Here is a 19,507-nt window from a genome sequence, read left to right as displayed (position 1 = left end):
AATATCTGAAGTCCTCTATTCAGTGTTAACTAATTTTGATGCTACATATATCCCGTTTATAATTTATTCACTAACGACAGTTGTTCGGCGTTTATAATGACAAATTTAATAATTTCTTTAAACCACGTTCCAATTCTTATCTCTTGTGTGCTGGCAATATAACTAACGTCATAATGACAGACTCTCGCTGTTATCCAGTAATTATAAACATTTGCAAAACTTCCGACATAACGCTTCCTTATAGTGTACTAGTACTTTATATACTATTTAAATGTTCTTTTGTGCAAAACTTATGTCAAAAGGTGATTAAGATAATATTAAAAATTCACAAAAAAAATGACAACCAACTGTTAAAGGTCTCACACCTTGCTACCATGTGGTAGTGACAGATAAGATGTTGACAATTTACCTTGATGTTATCAAAAAGAAAACACTACAATCAAAAAAGACCGTTTAGGTAATGGCGTGACGTTCTATGTAAATAAGGCGCCATTCAAGTTAATTTTGCTGTACTTTTATGGGTTGTTATGCTTGGATGCTAATTAGGAAATTACCTTTTCCAATTAACTGACCAAATTAGCGTAAATTGTTGAATGAACAAAATAAAAAGGAAAATAAGTGACAAAAATTAAAGGATAAAGGACTCGGTCGACCTTGTGATACCCAACATCACTACACAGTGCATAAGCTTTTCACGGATCATCATTTCTTTTAACGATGACTCAAAGCAAACTGAGCCAAAATAATTACAGTCGCACTATCGAAGTAAGCCCTACAATGAGTGTCAGTCACAACATGTTTAATCTGATTTCTGGTTGCTAGATCTGGCGAGAACCAAAAAGCTTTGTGTACGTCAGGATATTAAATCTGGTATTGGTACTTCAAAGCCACGAAGTCTATGAGCATCAGGCTATCGGATATTACCTCAGGAAGACTGAATATACCATCGGTGATGATATATACATACATACATATATTATTCCTTTATCCCCACTTTTCATTTTCATTGCTTAAGATTTACTACACACACAAATATATAATCAATATTGTTTACATTCGTTCTCCGCTCACATTACAAAAGTATGTAAATCGTGTACACGCGCCTTATTGAAAGGAATTTACAGTAATCCCCCTAAACAGAAGATATTCAAGGCTATAAAAGAAAACAACGAGCAACCAGCAAACGATTTTACTCCCCATTGTCTTTTTTATTCCTCATCTCTTTATTCACTTGAACTCTGTCACTGACACCAATTGACGACACTTCAAAGTGGCACGAGAATATTACAAAATACCAAATAAGGATTTGTGATAAAAAAAATGAATACACATGTTGTATGTAGATATGTATGTATGTGTGCATGCTATCCATATATAAGTATGTATGCACATCCATGATATCATAGACAACATCAAAGGATCAACATAATAAATATGAATATCTAGTTTTGCGTTCTAGGGAAATTGTTAATTTTAATGCAGAACAGGATGGGGGAGAGTAGCTGCGAAAGTGGCAAGCTGTTTTTTTATTTCTTGCCGCACAGAAGAAAAATATTATAACAATAATAAAATTTAATTCTTTTCTAGTGGCATAAAATAACAAAATGTTAACAGAAACAGGAATGGAAGCTGGTAGATAGACATAAAACTTATTGTTGTGATTTAAAATGAGCATATGTGATGTATGTTTGTATGCGGGCGGTGTAGGGCTCATACGAGAAACAAAATACCTAAAATCTGGAGGATATAGGGCCTTTACCAAATCATGGACCTGTGTTGACAATTTTTAGTGGAAAAGTTTCGTGACCGCAGGGAAACTCAAATGTCAACTTTTGAGTAGTTCCGCTATATGGGACCTATACCAAAACATGGTCGTATATTGGCAATTATAGTGAATAAGTTTTGTGATTACAAAGAACCTCAATGTCAAATTTCAGCTAGTTTGATTACAAATATAGCTAACATCTTAAAAATGCCTAATGCCATATAATGAATCAACAAATTGCATTTGAAAGAGGAAAAGTTAGATGATAACGAAACCGCTCCACAGCCGATACGTCTGATGAGCCTCTTCCAAAGGCGAAACATGTCACATAGTGGTGATTGTGTGGGTTCGAATCTTCGGTTTTCCTTTTTCCCTTGCAAAAATCAGTGGTCATTAAGCTCGATTCTAACGAGAAATTAATTTAACAAGTAAGAACGGGTTAAGTTCGGCAGGGCCGAACTTGTTAAACCCTCCACCACAATTTGTATTGAAGTAAAATGGAATAATTAGTTTCCTTTCGTGTATGAAAATTTCAGCAATTTCAGTAAAACAATGTGAGGCACCATTCTATGGGGGCTATTTCAAAACGTCGATATATACCGACAAATTTCTGACGGACAGTTTTTAGGCTCAAAGAAGACTAAATACCAAATATCCTATATTTCGGTAAGAGAATGTGGCTAAAACTTAAAAAATACCGAAAATCAAGAAGTACGCTTCTATGGGGATATAGGAAGACGTGGACCTATACTGATAATACTCTTCTGGAATATTTTATAACTCTTGGAAGACGAAATAACGAATTTCAGCCATTTCGGTTGGATATTGACGTCACAATCTTCAGTATTACGAAAATCGGGAGGTACCGTTCTATGGGGGCTAATCGAAACGTGGACCTATACCGACGAATTTTAGTCAGAAATGGGGCAATATGAAAGCGTGGACCTGTACAGACATATTTCTTGCGAACAGTTTTATATCATATTGAAGACTAAATACCAAATTTCAGCCATTTTGGTGGAATATTGAAGACACAACCTTCAAAATACGAAAAATCGGGAGGTGCCTTTCCATGGGGGCTATATGAAGGCGTGGACCTATACCGACAAATTTAAAGGGGAAGTTTGAGTACCCCAACGAAGTCTAAATACCAAATTTCAGCCATTTCGGTGGAATATTGAGGCCACAACGTTCAAAATACCGAAAATCGAGAGGTATGGGGGCTATATGAAGGCATGGACCGATACCGACAAAATGCTGGGGTAAAGTTTTGTACCACCAACGTAGACTAAGTACCAAATTTCAGCCATTTCGGTGTGATAATGAATCTAAAACCTTCAAAATACCGAAAATCGGGAGGTACTGTTGTATGGGGGCTATATGAAGGTGTGGACCAATACCGACAAAATTATGGGGGAAAGTTTCATACCCCTAAAGAAGACTACGTACCAAATTTCAGCCATTTTGGTAGGATAATGAGGCTAAAACCTTAAAAATACCGAAAATCGGGAGGTACCGTTCTATGGGGGCTATATGAAGGTGTGGACCGATACCGACAAAATTCTGGAGGAAAGTTTTATACCTCTAAAGAAGACTACGTACCAAATTTCAGCCATTTCGGTGGAATATTGAGGCCACAACGTTCAAAATACCGAACATCGGGAGGTACCGTTCTATGGGGGGCTATATATGAAGGCATGGACCGATACCGACAAAGTTCTGGGGGAAAGTTTTATACTACCAACGTAGACTAAGTACCAAATTTCAGCCATTTAGGTGTGATAATGAATCTAAAACCTTCAAAATACCGAAAATCGGGAGGTACCGTTCTATGGGGGCTATATGAAGGTGTGGACCAATACCGACAAAATTCTGGGGCAAAGTTTTATACCCCAAAAGAAGACTACGTACCAAATTTCAGCCATTTTGATAGGATAAAGAAGCTAAAACCTTCAAAATACCGAAAATCGGGAGGTACCGTTCTATGGGGGCTATATGAAGGTGTGAACCGATACCGACAAAATGCTGGGGGAAAGTTTTATACCCCTAAAGAAGACTACGTACCAAATTTCAGCCATTTTGGTAGGATAATGAGGCTAAAACCTTAAAAATACCGAAAATCAGGAGGTACCGTTCTTTCGGGCTATATGAAGGTGTGGACCGATACCGACAAAATTCTGGAGGAAAGTTTTATACCCCTAAAGAAGACTACGTACCAAATTTCAGCCATTTTGGTATTATAATGAAGCTAAAACCTTAAAAATACCGAAAATCGGGAGGTACCGTTCTATGGGGGCTATATCAAAACGTGGACCGATATATCCCATTTTCAATACCAACCATCCTGCAAGTAATAAAAACTTCTGTACCAAATTTTGAGTCTCTATCTTTAAAATTGCGAGCTGTATCTTGATTTCAACAGACAGACGGACGGACTGACGGACGGACGGACGGACGGACAGACGGACATGGTCAAATCGACATAGAATTTTATGCTGATCAATAATATATTATATAATAATAATATATTTATAGGGTCTCCTACGAATATTTCGATGTGTTACAAACGGAATGACAAATTTAATTATACCCTCCATATGGTGGAGGGTATAAAAAAAGATACAGTCGCTACAGTAGACTATTCTTTTAACAGACTTTGCGTCTAGCGGTATCGTAGTACTGTTCAATCTGAAAACCCGTACTACTAAATTTCAGACATTTCGGTTAGATAATGAAGCTAAAACCTTCAAAATTCCGAAAATCGACAGGTTCCGTTCTATAGAGGCTATACGAAGGCGCCTATACCGACAAACTTCAGTTGGAAAAGTTTATACCCCAAACGAAGACTAAATGTTAAATATCAGCCATTTTGGTTGGATGTGAAAATCGGGAGGTACCGTTCTATGGGGACTATATGAAGACGGTGACCTATTTCGACAAATTTCAGGTGAAAAACTTTATACCCCCAACGAAGACTAAATACTCAAATTCAGCCTTTTCGGTAGGATGTTAAGGCCACTATCTTCAAAATACCGAAAATCGGGAGGTAACGTTCTATGAGGGTTATATGAAGACGTGGACCTATACCTACAAATTTTAGGTTGAATGTTTCTTACCCCCAACGAAGACCAAATACCCAATTTCGTAGCGATAGTGTGGTCACAACCTTTAAAATACCGAACATCGGCAGGTACCGTTCTATGGGGACAATATGAAGACGTGGATATACAACAAAAAATTTGAGGTAGTAAATTCTATACCCCCAACGAAGAGTACATACTAAATTTCAGACATTGTGGTGCGATATTGAGGTCACAACCTTTAAATTACCGAAAATCGGGAGGTATCGTTTTATGGGGGCTATATGAAGACGTGGACATATATATACGACAAATTTCTGGTTGAAAGTTCTTCACCCCTTTCGAATACCTAATACCGAATTTCAGCGATTTCAGTGCTATAGCGATGCCACAACCTTTAAAATATTGAAAATCGACAGGTTCCGTTCTATGGGGGTTATATGAAGACGTAGGCCTACACCAACGGAGACTAAATACCAAATTTCAGCCATTTCGGTTTCATATTGGGCCCATAACCTTCAAAATAACGAAAATCCGGAGTACTGTTCTATGAGAGCTATATGAGGACGTTGACCTATACCTACACATTTCAGTTTGAATGTTCCCACCCAAAACGAAGACTAAATACCAAATTTCAGTGCGATAGTTTGGGTCACAACCTTCTATGGGACCTATACCCACAAGTTTCAGGTGGGAGGTTTTATACACCCAACGAAGACTTAATATCAAATTTCAGGCATTTCGGTGCGATAGTGAGTTCACAACCTTTAAAATTCCGAAAATCGGGAGGTACAATACCAAACATCCGAGGAGTAATCGAAACTAATGTGCCAAATTGTAAAGCTTTATCTTCTATATATATAAAAGAGCTTGGTGATAAGTGATTGACTGACTGACTGACTCATCATCAACGCCCAGCCAAAACGGCTAAAGCTAGGAGCTTGAAATTTTACCAGTGGGTCACTGTTGATGCAAATGTGCGAGATAAGGCCGGGTTTTAGAAAATTCGTCCTGGAACCACAAAAAATAACAACAACAAAAATCCTTATTTTTCATTATCATTACGTACTTATTCACTTAGGCCGCCATCAGACCATCTGCTTTTTCACATGTATGACATCAGCTGTTCTGTATATTAGTACGCCCAAAGTGACAACATACATGTGAAAAAGCAGATTGTCTGATGGCGGCCTTAGTTGGCCCTCTGCAAGACATGTGTCAAATTAACAATGCTATAACTTCATGATACCGTAAACGATCACACATAATTTCAAATTTTGTAGTTTACTTCTAGGCGCACTTATTTTATCGTAAACCACTAAATAATAGAAAGACAAGACATTTGTTATCTTCCATTGCAACAGATGTCGCAGTTGGTGATAATGATATAAACATCAATTACGCGAAAAATACAAACCGATCCTGATTTAGTTTTCACATAACAGGTGTCGCACAAAAGATTTTCATTCGTTAAAATACAGTTAGAAAAGATGATTACAAATGATGCATTTGTAAAAATTTTGATTTTCAATTTAAAATTAAAACAAAAATTCTTTCAATAAATGATGTTGGGTTTGTTGAACAAATGAGTTGCTGTTGAAGACAACATTAGGGGAATAAATTCAGAAATCGGCCAGAAATAACAACAACTAAAAACTGTATGGACCTCACTTTTTGGTAATAACTAAATGTTTGCAAACCAATGAAAGTGCAATAAAATTGTGCATATTACCACGATTTATTTGCAATTAAGAATTTTATCGTATATGGAGATGTACAGTCATAACTATTCAATTTCAAAATCTGTAATTTGAAGAAATCGCTAAATAATTAATGAAATCAATAATAGGCCCCAGGAATATAGGAATATAGGAATTTGGTATGGAAATCAAGGTTGGGAAGTGGTGCTTCTAAAAGGAAATGGTTTGCAAAATTACCAATCATGTGTACGAAAAGTACTAAATGGTACTAAATTTAGTACAATTTAGATTTGGGTGAACGTAAAGAGCTGGAAACCTGAAATTTGGAATTAAGGTTACTGTTGTAGTGTAGGATTGAGATGTGAGGGTAGTTTTGGAAATTCGTGCTTATGTGTACGAAAAGTACTAAATAGTACTAAATTTGGTACAATAGGAATTTGGGTGAACGGATAGAGCTGGAATCCTGATATTTGGAATTGAGATTACTGTTGGAGTGTAGGATTGAAGAACTTTTGGAAATTCGTACTTATGTGTATGAAAAGTACTAAATGGTACTAAATTTGATACAATGGGGATTTGGGTGAATGGATAATAGCTGGAATCTCGAAATTTGGAATTGAGATTACTGGTGGGGTGTAGGATTGAGGTAGTTTTGAAAATTCGTACTTATGGGTACGGAAAGTACTAAATGGTACTAAATTTAGTACAATTTGGATTTGAATGAACGGATAGAGCTGGAAACCTGAAATTTGGAATTAATATTACTGTTGAAGTGTAGGATTGAGATATGAGGGTGGTTTTGTAAATTAGTACTTATGTGTACGGAAAGTACTAAATGGAACTAAATTTTGTATAATGGGGATTTGGGTGAACGGATAGCGCTGGAATCTCTAAATTTGGAACTGAGATTACTGGTGGAGTTTAGTATTGTGGAAGTTTTGGAAATTCGTACATAGGGTACGAAAAATACTAAATAGCACTAAATTTGGTACAGTTTCGATTTGGGTGAACGGATAGAGCTTGATTCCTCAAATTTGGACTGAGGATCACTGATGAAGAGTAAGAAAGATGCTCCAAAGGGTTTTTGGAAACTTGAGTGTACGAAAAGTACTAAATGGTACTAAATTTAGTACAATTTGGATTTGGGTGAACGGATAGAGCTGGATTCCTGAAATTTGGAATTGATATTACTGTTGGAGTGTAGGACTGGGGAAGTTTTGGAAATTCTTACTTATGTGAATGAAAAGTACTAAATGGTACTAAATTTGGGACAATGGGGATTTGGGTGAACGGATATAGTTGGAATCTCGAAATTTGGAATTGAGATTACTGGTGGGGTGTAGAATTGAGGTAGTTTTGAAAATTCGTACTTATGGGTACGAAAAGTACTAAATGGTACTAAATTTAGTACAATTTGGATTTGGGTGAACGTATGTATGTAGCTGGAAACCTGAAATTTGGAATTAAGTGGTGGTTTTGGAAATTCGTACTTATGTGTTCGAAAAGTACTAAAGTTGGTACAACAGGGATTCGAGTGAACGGACAGAGCTGGAATCCTGAAATTTGAAATTGAGATTACTGTTGGAGCATAGGATTGGGGAAATTTTGGAAATTCGTATTTATGTGTACGAAAAATACTAAATGGTACTAAATTTGTTACAATTTGGATTTGGGTGAACGGATAGAACTGGAATCCTGAATTTTAAGTATTTTAATTTTATTTATTTTAATTTAAAGTATGAATTTTTGTAAACGGAAAGAGTTAGAATTTGCAACCCGTTCGCGGTAGGCTGTAGAGGTAGAATTTGGATTTGGGTGACGGATAGTGTTTGAGTCCTGAAATTTGAAATTAGGATTACTATTGGAGTGTAGGACTGAGGTAGTAAGGGTACGAAAATTACTAAGTGGTACTACCTGTGGTACAATTTGGATTTGGGGGAACGGATAGAGCTGGAATCCTGGAATTTGGTCAGACTGCTGTTGGAGTATAGGATTGAGATGGAAGTAGTTCTGAAATTCGTACTTATGGGTACGAAATTTACCAAATGGTACAACTTGGATTTGAGTGCACGGATAGCGCTGGAATCCTGTTATTTGGAATTATGGTTACTGTTGAAGTGAAGGATTAAGGTTGTTTTGGAAAATCGAATTGTACAGAATTTGGTATAATTTGTTTTTGTGTAAAGGGGTTTTTGAAATTCGTAGTAGAAAGTTACGAAAAGTGCTAAAGTGTACTTAATATGGAATCCATTGTATTAGGCAAACGCGAAGAGCTAGAAATCTGAAATTTTGAACGAATGGTCATTGATGGAGAGTTAGGAAGATGTACCAATGGGTATTTAGAAACTCGACCTATAAGTGTACGAAAAGTACTAAAAGTTTCTAAATTTGGTACCAATTGCATATTTTTAATGGATAATGCTAGAATCTTCAAATTTGGTATGGGAATCAAGGTTGGGAAATGGCGTTGAAATAAGGAAATGGTTTTGGAAGTTCGTATTTATGATTACGAGCAGTACTAAATTTGGATTTGGGTGAACGGATAGAGCTGGAATCCTAAAGTTTTGAATTAAGATTACTGTAGGGGTGTAGGATTGAGATAGTTTTGGAAATTCGTACCTTTGGGTACGAAAAGTACTAAATGGTACTAAATTTGGTACAATTTGGATTTGGATGAACGGATAGAGCTGGAATTCTGAAATTTGGAACTAAGATTACTGTCGGACAGTAGAATTGAGGTAGTTTTGGAAATTCGTACTTATGGGTACAGAAAGCACTAAATTCGGTACAATTTGAATTTTAGTAAACGGATAGTGTTGGAATTAGGAATTAAGATTACTGTAGGAGTGTAGTATTGAGGAAATTTTGAAAAGTCGTACGTATGGGTAAGAGAAGTACTAAATGGTACTAAATATGGTACAATATGGATTTGGGTGAACGGGTAGAGCTGGAATCCTGAAATTTTTGTTTGGGAAAGAAATGGTACTAAATTTGATACAATTTGGATTCGGGTGAATTAATAGAGCTGGAATCCTGAAATTTGGAATTACGATTACAGTCGAAGAGTAGGATTCAGATTGTTTTGAAAAAGCAAACTTATGGTTACGAAAAGCACTAAGTGGTACTAAATTTAGTACAATTTGTATGTAGGTGAACGGATAGCGGTGGAATCCTGCAATTTGAAAGTATGATTATTGTAGCCCTGTTGCGTTGAGGATGTTTTGAAAATTGGTACGAAAATTATAAATTGTTCTAAATTTAGTACAATTTTAATTTGGTTTAACGGATAGAGTTTGAATCCTGAAATTTTGAAGTAAGATTACTACTAAAGTGAAGGATTGAGGTAGTTTTGGAAAATCTTACTTATGGGAACGAAGAGTTCGACTTGATACTAAGTTTGGTACAATTTGGAATTGGACGAACGGATACAGCTGGAATCTTGAGATCTGTAATTATTATGGAATTTACTGTAATTATTTTGTATTAATGTCCGTGTATGGCTGAGATATGTCGTCGAAATACGTACCATAAGTATACGAAAATTACTTAATGGTACTCAATTTGTTTTTGGGTGTAGGGACAGTGCTGGAATTTTTATTTTTTGGAGTTAGGGTGTGTATTGGTGTGCAACGTTGATCTCGCTGTTAATGTGTAAGGGTGAGATATGGCTGATCTTTTTGAAAATCGAACTTAAGGGGTACGTACAGTACAAAGATAAAAATAAATATTTATTAAAATTGGTATTAGTGCGACCAAATTTTCAGTGTTTGTCATTTCCATATTATATATTGTTTATTTGTTTTTTTATATCCCTTCCGCATACGAAGTAGCGGGCATTTTGCTAGTCTGATATATATTGCGAGCTGTGTCTTGATTTCAACAAGTAGACTAACGGACAGATGGATATTGTTAAGTCGACTTAAAATTGTATGCTGATCAAAAATATATATATAGTTTATAGGGTCTCCGACTAATATTTCCATGTGTCACATACGGATTGACAAATTTAATTTAAAATACAGAGTTTTTCTGTTTAACCCGGCTATGGCTCGGTGCAGGTCTAGGAATGTGGCTGCTTTAATTGGTTGTATTAATAAAGCACGAGGTTGTACCGCATGCTTGGCATATGTTATGCATGGCGTCATTAATCCTCACCCTATAGGAATTTGGACGGCTGCACCGTCCTGAACGTAGTTGAGCTAAACCTACTCTGATTTGTCTGTCAGCTGACGTTCTTCAGCTGCAATAGGTGGATGATGTACTCCGAGAACCGCATTCACACGATAGCTGTTTATGGCATCTGCGACTGCATCTGTTCGAATTCTATTCAAATCATTGGTGTCCAAAATAAATGAGAGAGAATTGATGGGATAATAATGTCCCTTTGTTAAACAACGGCTGACATAACTCTCATTTGAATTCGTTATTCTCTGTTGTTACGACAACGTGCAGGCGTTGACATCAATGTATCCACCATATGATGACTCTGGCGGTAACACACGAGCAAGTACTGCAACAAGAGCATGTCATTGGCTTGCCGTGTTGGACCTATGTTAACAATTTTTGGTATATTTTGTGACCGCTGGAAACCTCAAATGTTAAATTACAGGTACAAAAATGCAGCACAAATCCTCAAAATATCGAAAATACATAGACCTACATTTTAGCCGATAGCCTTAGATGCTAGTGCTATTTATACCCTATACCACAATGTGGAAAAGGGTATTATAAGTTTGTTTTGGTAAAAATTCATGTAACACCGCGAAATATTCGTCGGAGACCCCCAATGTGGTATACCAATCTTCATATCTCGGCGAGATAAAGCGATTTTGAGATGTGTGTCTGTCCGTCCGTCCGTCCGTCCGTCCGTCTGTCCATTATAAATTGTAAACACGCTCCAGGCCGCAATTATGGACCGATCGTCACGAAATTTTGTATGGAGGTCGGGTTCAGATCAGAATAGATCCCTATTCTTATTGGTGATGATCGTGAAATATTTAGCGGGTGAAATGGACCAAAAACACAATATTTATGCAATTTTCTAGCGGCTCTGTAGGTCTCAATAATAGTCCGATCAACGCGTAATTTTAAATAAGGTAAGAGTATATCACAAAGGCGAAGCTTGCAATTTAAGATGGCGATCGGATAATATTTAGAGGGTTAAATGGACCAAAACTTTTGTGTGAAAATTGTGAAAATTTTTAATATACAGCTTATATCTTAATTCCTGGAAGTGACATTCCGGACAAGTGAGATATACATGAAAGTGGAACGCTTGACCTTTCAATTGATGCCAATTATGTTGGTGTGCATGATCAGATAACAGAGTTACAGCCTAATATATTCCGTTATTTGTTTGTAGTGCAATAATAAACTCGCTAGAAGTCGCAATTATACATCAATAGTCACGAAATTTTGCACCGGGTAAGATTATAGGTCGAAAAAGATGCCTACAATTTTGAATGATGATCTGATATTCTTTAGCGGGTGAAATGGACCATTACATTTGTATGAAAAATATAAAAATTTTATTTTTGGTCGATATTTTAATTCCTTGAGGACATATATATTTCGCAAAGTAGCCTACATATGGGAAAAAACTACTGACCTTTCCTCTGATGTTAATTGCAATAAAGTGCTAGATAACGGGCCTACTGCCTAATATATAATGGGTTCTTGTCTCTCCAAAAGTTTATGTAACACCACGAAATATTCGTCGTAGACCCCTTATTTGGTATGCCAAAATTCATATCTCGACGAGATAAAGCGACTTAGCGATGTTTGTCCGTCCATTAAATATTGTAAACAAGCCGCAATTATGGACCGATTGTAACAAATTTTTTGAGGATATTGGGTTCGGGCCAGAATAGAAATGATTAGTTTTTGGTGATGATTGTGAAATGTTCAGGGTATGAAATGGACCAAAAACTAAATTGTAACCAATTTTGTAGCGGCTCTGTAGGTCAAAATAATAACCCGCAAAATTTTAAACAAAGTTTGAGTTTATGATGAAGAAGAAGCGTGCAAACCAACGTGAAGATTAGATAATACTTAGCGGGTTAAATGGACTGAAACTTTTGTGTGAAATTGGTAAAAATTTCAATAACGAAGCGGTTAAACAACGGAAGTAGTAGTACTACATAAGTGGGTGTCATTACATTTTAATTTGTGTGAACTAAATTTTCCTTTCCTTCTACAAAAATGTCTTTGTCATGCCAGATAACTTTTTGGTTTTGGTCATAAGTATTATACATTACATCTCTTATATTTGATAATTAAATTTTCACAATCATTGAAAAGATGTTCCGTGGCGAGCGATTGTCCAGAGATAGTGGTATAGGGTATCCCATGGTCGGCTCCGTCCGACTATAGACTTTTCTTACTTGTTTTAATATAATTTTATTGTAATTGTTTATTATAATAAATATTTGAAATAAGATAAAATAAAACATAAAACCTATATTGACAATTTTTAGTGTGACCACTGGGAAACTCATGCGTCAAATTACTGGTAGTTCGGTTAAATACTGTAGATAAAATACTCAACATATCGAAAATCGAAAGGTACTGTTAAATGGGGGCTATACCAAAACATTGACCTCTGTCAACAATTTTCGGTGGAGATGTTTTGTGACCACTAAGAACCTCAAATGATAAATTACAGATAGTTCGTCTATAATCCTTAAACTTCCGAAAATCGGTTGGTACCGTTATATCGGGTATATACCAAAACATGGACCTATATTGACAATTTTTGGTGTAGAAGTATAATGGCCACTAAGAACCTCAAATGTTAAATGATCTCTATTTCGGCCAAAAAATTTAGATAAAATCGCAAAATCCCGGCAATCGCGTGATACCGTTATATTGCAAAACATGGACCTATGTTGTTGTAACAGTATTTTATATGTTTGTATGCTACTTTTCCTGTTTAATCTGGCTCTGTGTTTATCTCCAGTTGTAGGAATGTGGCTGTTTCGATCAGATGTGACAACAGATCTACTGGAATTAGCTGAGTAGGCTTGGCAGGGCAGTTGAAAATGTGCAGTGTATCGTGCGGGTCTGTGCCGAATGCTGAGCGGATAGTTTGCACGGTATCATGAATCCTTGTGTGGCAGGCAGCTGACGCTCCTTAGCTGCGGTATTTGGGGATGTAATCCGGGAACGGATCTGTGCGAATTTTATCCAAACCTGCTTGATATTCTTCCTAATCTAGCAGTTCTCTGTTATAACGTATCTTTATGGATCATGAAGATCCCTTCCGAATTGCCTGGGTGGGGGTCCTATTCTCACGGTACAACACGATCAAGTAATAATACTAAAAGAATATTGGACTCCTCACGCAGAATGTCTACTGATGATATGATGCAGCACCCTGTTGCAGTTTACAGGGCGGCGTTCTGGCAGGCTTGAATAGTGTTCCATCGCGTTGCACATATGTATGTATGTATATTCGCCAACCACACTAACACCGCATATCTTACCACAGACCGACATATCGCGTTATATGTGACCAACAAGGTTTCATTGTCTTCACCCCAAGTGCTGCCGGCTAGGGACTTGAGGAACTTGTTCCCACATCTCAGCTTGTCGCAGATAGGTAGTTAGTGGTCTGTTGCCATCGACCTGGACATACAACTCTGTGTTCATCTCCACAGTCCATGTTGTGAACAGAGCGGCCGTAGATTTACTTGCTAGCGGAGAATTTCATATTTCTCTTGTGGTAAAGTTAGTTAGATCGATCAAATAAGAGTTCAGCCTTTTATGAATAACACTAGCAAAATGCCCGCTACTTCGTATGCGGAAAGGATATAAAAAAACAAATAAACAATATATAATATGGAAATGACAAACACTGAAAATTTGGTCGCACTAATACCAATTTTAATAAATATTTATTTTTATCTTGGTACTGTACGTACCCCTTAAGTTCGATTTTCAAAAAGATCAGCCGTATCTCACCCTTACACATTAACAGCGAGATCAACGTTGCACACCAATACACACCCTAACTCCAAAAAATAAAAATTCCAGCACTGTCCCTACACCCAAAAACAAATTGAGTACCATTAAGTAATTTTCGTATACTTATGGTACGTATTTCGACGACATATCTCAGCCATACACGAACATTAATACAAAATAATTACAGTAAATTCCATAATAATTACAGATCTCAAGATTCCAGCTGTATCCGTTCGTCCAATTCCAAATTGTACCAAACTTAGTATCAAGTCGAACTCTTCGTTCCCATAAGTAAGATTTTCCAAAACTACCTCAATCCTTCACTTTAGTAGTAATCTTACTTCAAAATTTCAGGATTCAAACTCTATCCGTTAAACCAAATTAAAATTGTACTAAATTTAGAACAATTTATAATTTTCGTACCAATTTTCAAAACATCCTCAACGCAACAGGGGTACAATAATCATACTTTCAAATTGCAGGATTCCACCTCTATCCGTTCACCTACATACAAATTGTACTAAATTTAGTACCATTTAGTGCTTTTCGTAACCATAAGTTTGCTTTTTCAAAACAATCTGAATCCTACTCTTCGACTGTAATCGTAATTCCAAATTTCAGGATTCCAGCTCTATTAATTCACCCGAATCCAAATTGTATCAAATTTAGTACCATTTCTTTCCCAAACAAAAATTTCAGGATTCCAGCTCTACCCGTTCACCCAAATCCATATTGTACCATATTTAGTACCATTTAGTACTTCTCTTACCCATACGTACGACTTTTCAAAATTTCCTCAATACTACACTCCTACAGTAATCTTAATTCCTAATTCCAACACTATCCGTTTACTAAAATTCAAATTGTACCGAATTTAGTGCTTTCTGTACCCATAAGTACGAATTTCCAAAACTACCTCAATTCTACTGTCCGACAGTAATCTTAGTTCCAAATTTCAGAATTCCAGCTCTATCCGTTCATCCAAATCCAAATTGTACCAAATTTAGTACCATTTAGTACTTTTCGTACCCAAAGGTACGAATTTCCAAAACTATCTCAATCCTACACCCCTACAGTAATCTTAATTCAAAACTTTAGGATTCCAGCTCTATCCGTTCACCCAAATCCAAATTTAGTACTGCTCGTAATCATAAATACGAACTTCCAAAACCATTTCCTTATTTCAACGCCATTTCCCAACCTTGATTCCCATACCAAATTTGAAGATTCTAGCATTATCCATTAAAAATATGCAATTGGTACCAAATTTAGAAACTTTTAGTACTTTTCGTACACTTATAGGTCGAGTTTCTAAATACCCATTGGTACATCTTCCTAACTCTCCATCAATGACCATTCGTTCAAAATTTCAGATTTCTAGCTCTTCGCGTTTGCCTAATACAATGGATTCCATATTAAGTACACTTTAGCACTTTTCGTAACTTTCTACTACGAATTTCAAAAACCCCTTTACACAAAAACAAATTATACCAAATTCTGTACAATTCGATTTTCCAAAACAACCTTAATCCTTCACTTCAACAGTAACCATAATTCCAAATAACAGGATTCCAGCGCTATCCGTGCACTCAAATCCAAGTTGTACCATTTGGTAAATTTCGTACCCATAAGTACGAATTTCAGAACTACTTCCATCTCAATCCTATACTCCAACAGCAGTCTGACCAAATTCCAGGATTCCAGCTCTATCCGTTCCCCCAAATCCAAATTGTACCACAGGTAGTACCACTTAGTACTTTTCGTACCCTTACTACCTCAGTCCTACACTCCAATAGTAATCCTAATTTCAAATTTCAGGACTCAAACACTATCCGTCACCCAAATCCAAATTCTACCTCTACAGCCTACCGCGAACGGGTTGCAAATTCTAACTCTTTCCGTTTACAAAAATTCATACTTTAAATTAAAATAAATAAAATTAAAATACTTAAAATTCAGGATTCCAGTTCTATCCGTTCACCCAAATCCAAATTGTAACAAATTTAGTACCATTTAGTATTTTTCGTACACATAAATACGAATTTCCAAAATTTCCCCAATCCTATGCTCCAACAGTAATCTCAATTTCAAATTTCAGGATTCCAGCTCTGTCCGTTCACTCGAATCCCTGTTGTACCAAATTTAGTACTTTTCGAACACATAAGTACGAATTTCCAAAACCACCACTTAATTCCAAATTTCAGGTTTCCAGCTACATACATACGTTCACCCAAATCCAAATTGTACTAAATTTAGTACCATTTAGTACTTTTCGTACCCATAAGTACGAATTTTCAAAACTACCTCAATTCTACACCCCACCAGTAATCTCAATTCCAAATTTCGAGATTCCAACTATATCCGTTCACCCAAATCCCCATTGTCCCAAATTTAGTACCATTTAGTACTTTTCATTCACATAAGTAAGAATTTCCAAAACTTCCCCAGTCCTACACTCCAACAGTAATATCAATTCCAAATTTCAGGAATCCAGCTCTATCCGTTCACCCAAATCCAAATTGTACTAAATTTAGTACCATTTAGTACTTTTCGTACACTCAAGTTTCCAAAAACCCTTTGGAGCATCTTTCTTACTCTTCATCAGTGATCCTCAGTCCAAATTTGAGGAATCAAGCTCTATCCGTTCACCCAAATCGAAACTGTACCAAATTTAGTGCTATTTAGTATTTTTCGTACCCTATGTACGAATTTCCAAAACTTCCACAATACTAAACTCCACCAGTAATCTCAGTTCCAAATTTAGAGATTCCAGCGCTATCCGTTCACCCAAATCCCCATTATAGTTAGTTAGTTAGTTAGTTCCATTTAGTACTTTCCGTACACATAAGTACTAATTTACAAAACCACCCTCATATCTCAATCCTACACTTCAACAGTAATATTAATTCCAAATTTCAGGTTTCCAGCTCTATCCGTTCATTCAAATCCAAATTGTACTAAATTTAGTACCATTTAGTACTTTCCGTACCCATAAGTACGAATTTTCAAAACTACCTCAATCCTACACCCCACCAGTAATCTCAATTCCAAATTTCGAGATTCCAGCTATTATCCGTTCACCCAAATCCCCATTGTATCAAATTTAGTACCATTTAGTACTTTTCATACACATAAGTACGAATTTCCAAAAGTTCTTCAATCCTACACTCCAACAGTAATCTCAATTCCAAATATCAGGATTCCAGCTCTATCCGTTCACCCAAATTCCTATTGTACCAAATTTAGTACTATTTAGTACTTTTCGTACACATAAGCACGAATTTCCAAAACTACCCTCACATCTCAATCCTACACTACAACAGTAACCTTAATTCCAAATTTCAGGTTTCCAGCTCTTTACGTTCACCCAAATCTAAATTGTACTAAATTTAGTACCATTTAGTACTTTTCGTACACATGATTGGTAATTTTGCAAACCATTTCCTTTTAGAAGCACCACTTCCCAACCTTGATTTCCATACCAAATTCCTATATTCCTATATTCCTGGGGCCTATTATTGATTTCATTAATTATTTAGCGATTTCTTCAAATTACAGATTTTGAAATTGAATAGTTATGACTGTACATCTCCATATACGATAAAATTCTTAATTGCAAATAAATCGTGGTAATATGCACAATTTTATTGCACTTTCATTGGTTTGCAAACATTTAGTTATTACCAAAAAGTGAGGTCCATACAGTTTTTAGTTGTTGTTATTTCTGGCCGATTTCTGAATTTATTCCCCTAATGTTGTCTTCAACAGCAACTCATTTGTTCAACAAACCCAACATCATTTATTGAAAGAATTTTTGTTTTAATTTTAAATTGAAAATCAAAATTTTTACAAATGCATCATTTGTAATCATCTTTTCTAACTGTATTTTAACGAATGAAAATCTTTTGTGCGACACCTGTTATGTGAAAACTAAATCAGGATCGGTTTGTATTTTTCGCGTAATTGATGTTTATATCATTATCACCAACTGCGACATCTGTTGCAATGGAAGATAACAAATGTCTTGTCTTTCTATTATTTAGTGGTTTACGATAAAATAAGTGCGCCTAGAAGTAAACTACAAAATTTGAAATTATGTGTGATCGTTTACGGTATCATGAAGTTATAGCATTGTTAATTTGACACATGTCTTGCAGAGGGCCAACTAAGTGAATAAGTACGTAATGATAATGAAAAATAAGGATTTTTGTTGTTGTTATTTTTTGTGGTTCCAGGACGAATTTTCTAAAACCCGGCCTTATCTCGCACATTTGCATCAACAGTGACCCACTGGTAAAATTTCAAGCTCCTAGCTTTAGCCGTTTTGGCTGGGCGTTGATGATGAGTCAGTCAGTCAGTCAGTCAATCACTTATCACCAAGCTCATTTATATATATAGATTACGGAAGGTATTTGACGCCGTATACGTAACAATCTCAATGCCGTGTGAAGGGGGTGAAATGCAGGAAAAGTAGAGGTTAAACGGTTTCGGAGATATTACTCTACCCTATTTGTCTCTACGGGGAATTCCACGTAGGAGTGGCGTCCACACATAAGATTGATTATCCAACATTTAAAACTGTGGCGGAGGGCAGACTGCTTAATGTCCTCAAACAGCGTGCTTGACAGTATCAGAGACTTTTGATAAGTCAAGCGCCACCATCACTGTTCTATCACACGGCTCGCTCTGGTTGAGTCCCCGACTTATTAGATAGCGGGCAGCGCTGTTGTAGAGCTGTGCAAATTACGTAACCCATGTTGATGATCTGCAACAGTATAGCTATTTTTGATGCTGGGAGGAATAAAGCCACAACAGTCTTTGCCACTGGCAACAAGAGTAAAATCGGTTTCTAGAATTCACCTTCGCTTGCATATTTGATTGGCGTCAGTAGCGGGACCACCCTGCCCATTTTCCAGACCTTAGGCACAATGTGGGTGGCTAGCGACTTTTTGTGAACTTTCATAAGATTCTCAACTTCCGGCTTATCCAGCTGCTTC

At 36.4% G+C, this 19,507-nt stretch overlaps 1 protein-coding gene across 1 annotated transcript in view; it reads left to right on the top strand.

Annotated features, from left to right (window-relative positions):
- Positions 1-19,121, top strand: part of DCAF12 (DDB1 and CUL4 associated factor 12-like protein) — a 398,057-nt gene extending 378,936 nt beyond the window's left edge. The window contains exon 7 of the mRNA XM_073987294.1: positions 19,111-19,121. The gene's annotated coding sequence lies outside the window, so the exon portion shown is untranslated. The remainder of the gene's footprint in view (positions 1-19,110) is intronic.
- The last annotated feature ends 386 nt before the right edge of the window (positions 19,122-19,507 follow it).

This window comes from Musca autumnalis, unplaced genomic scaffold (genome assembly GCF_047663935.1).
Source record: "Musca autumnalis isolate F117 unplaced genomic scaffold, ASM4766393v1 scaffold_1, whole genome shotgun sequence".
In the NCBI taxonomy this organism is placed as follows: domain Eukaryota; kingdom Metazoa; phylum Arthropoda; class Insecta; order Diptera; family Muscidae; genus Musca; species Musca autumnalis.
Note: the sequence above shows the minus strand (reverse complement) of the source record. Positions and strands in the feature narration are given on the sequence as shown.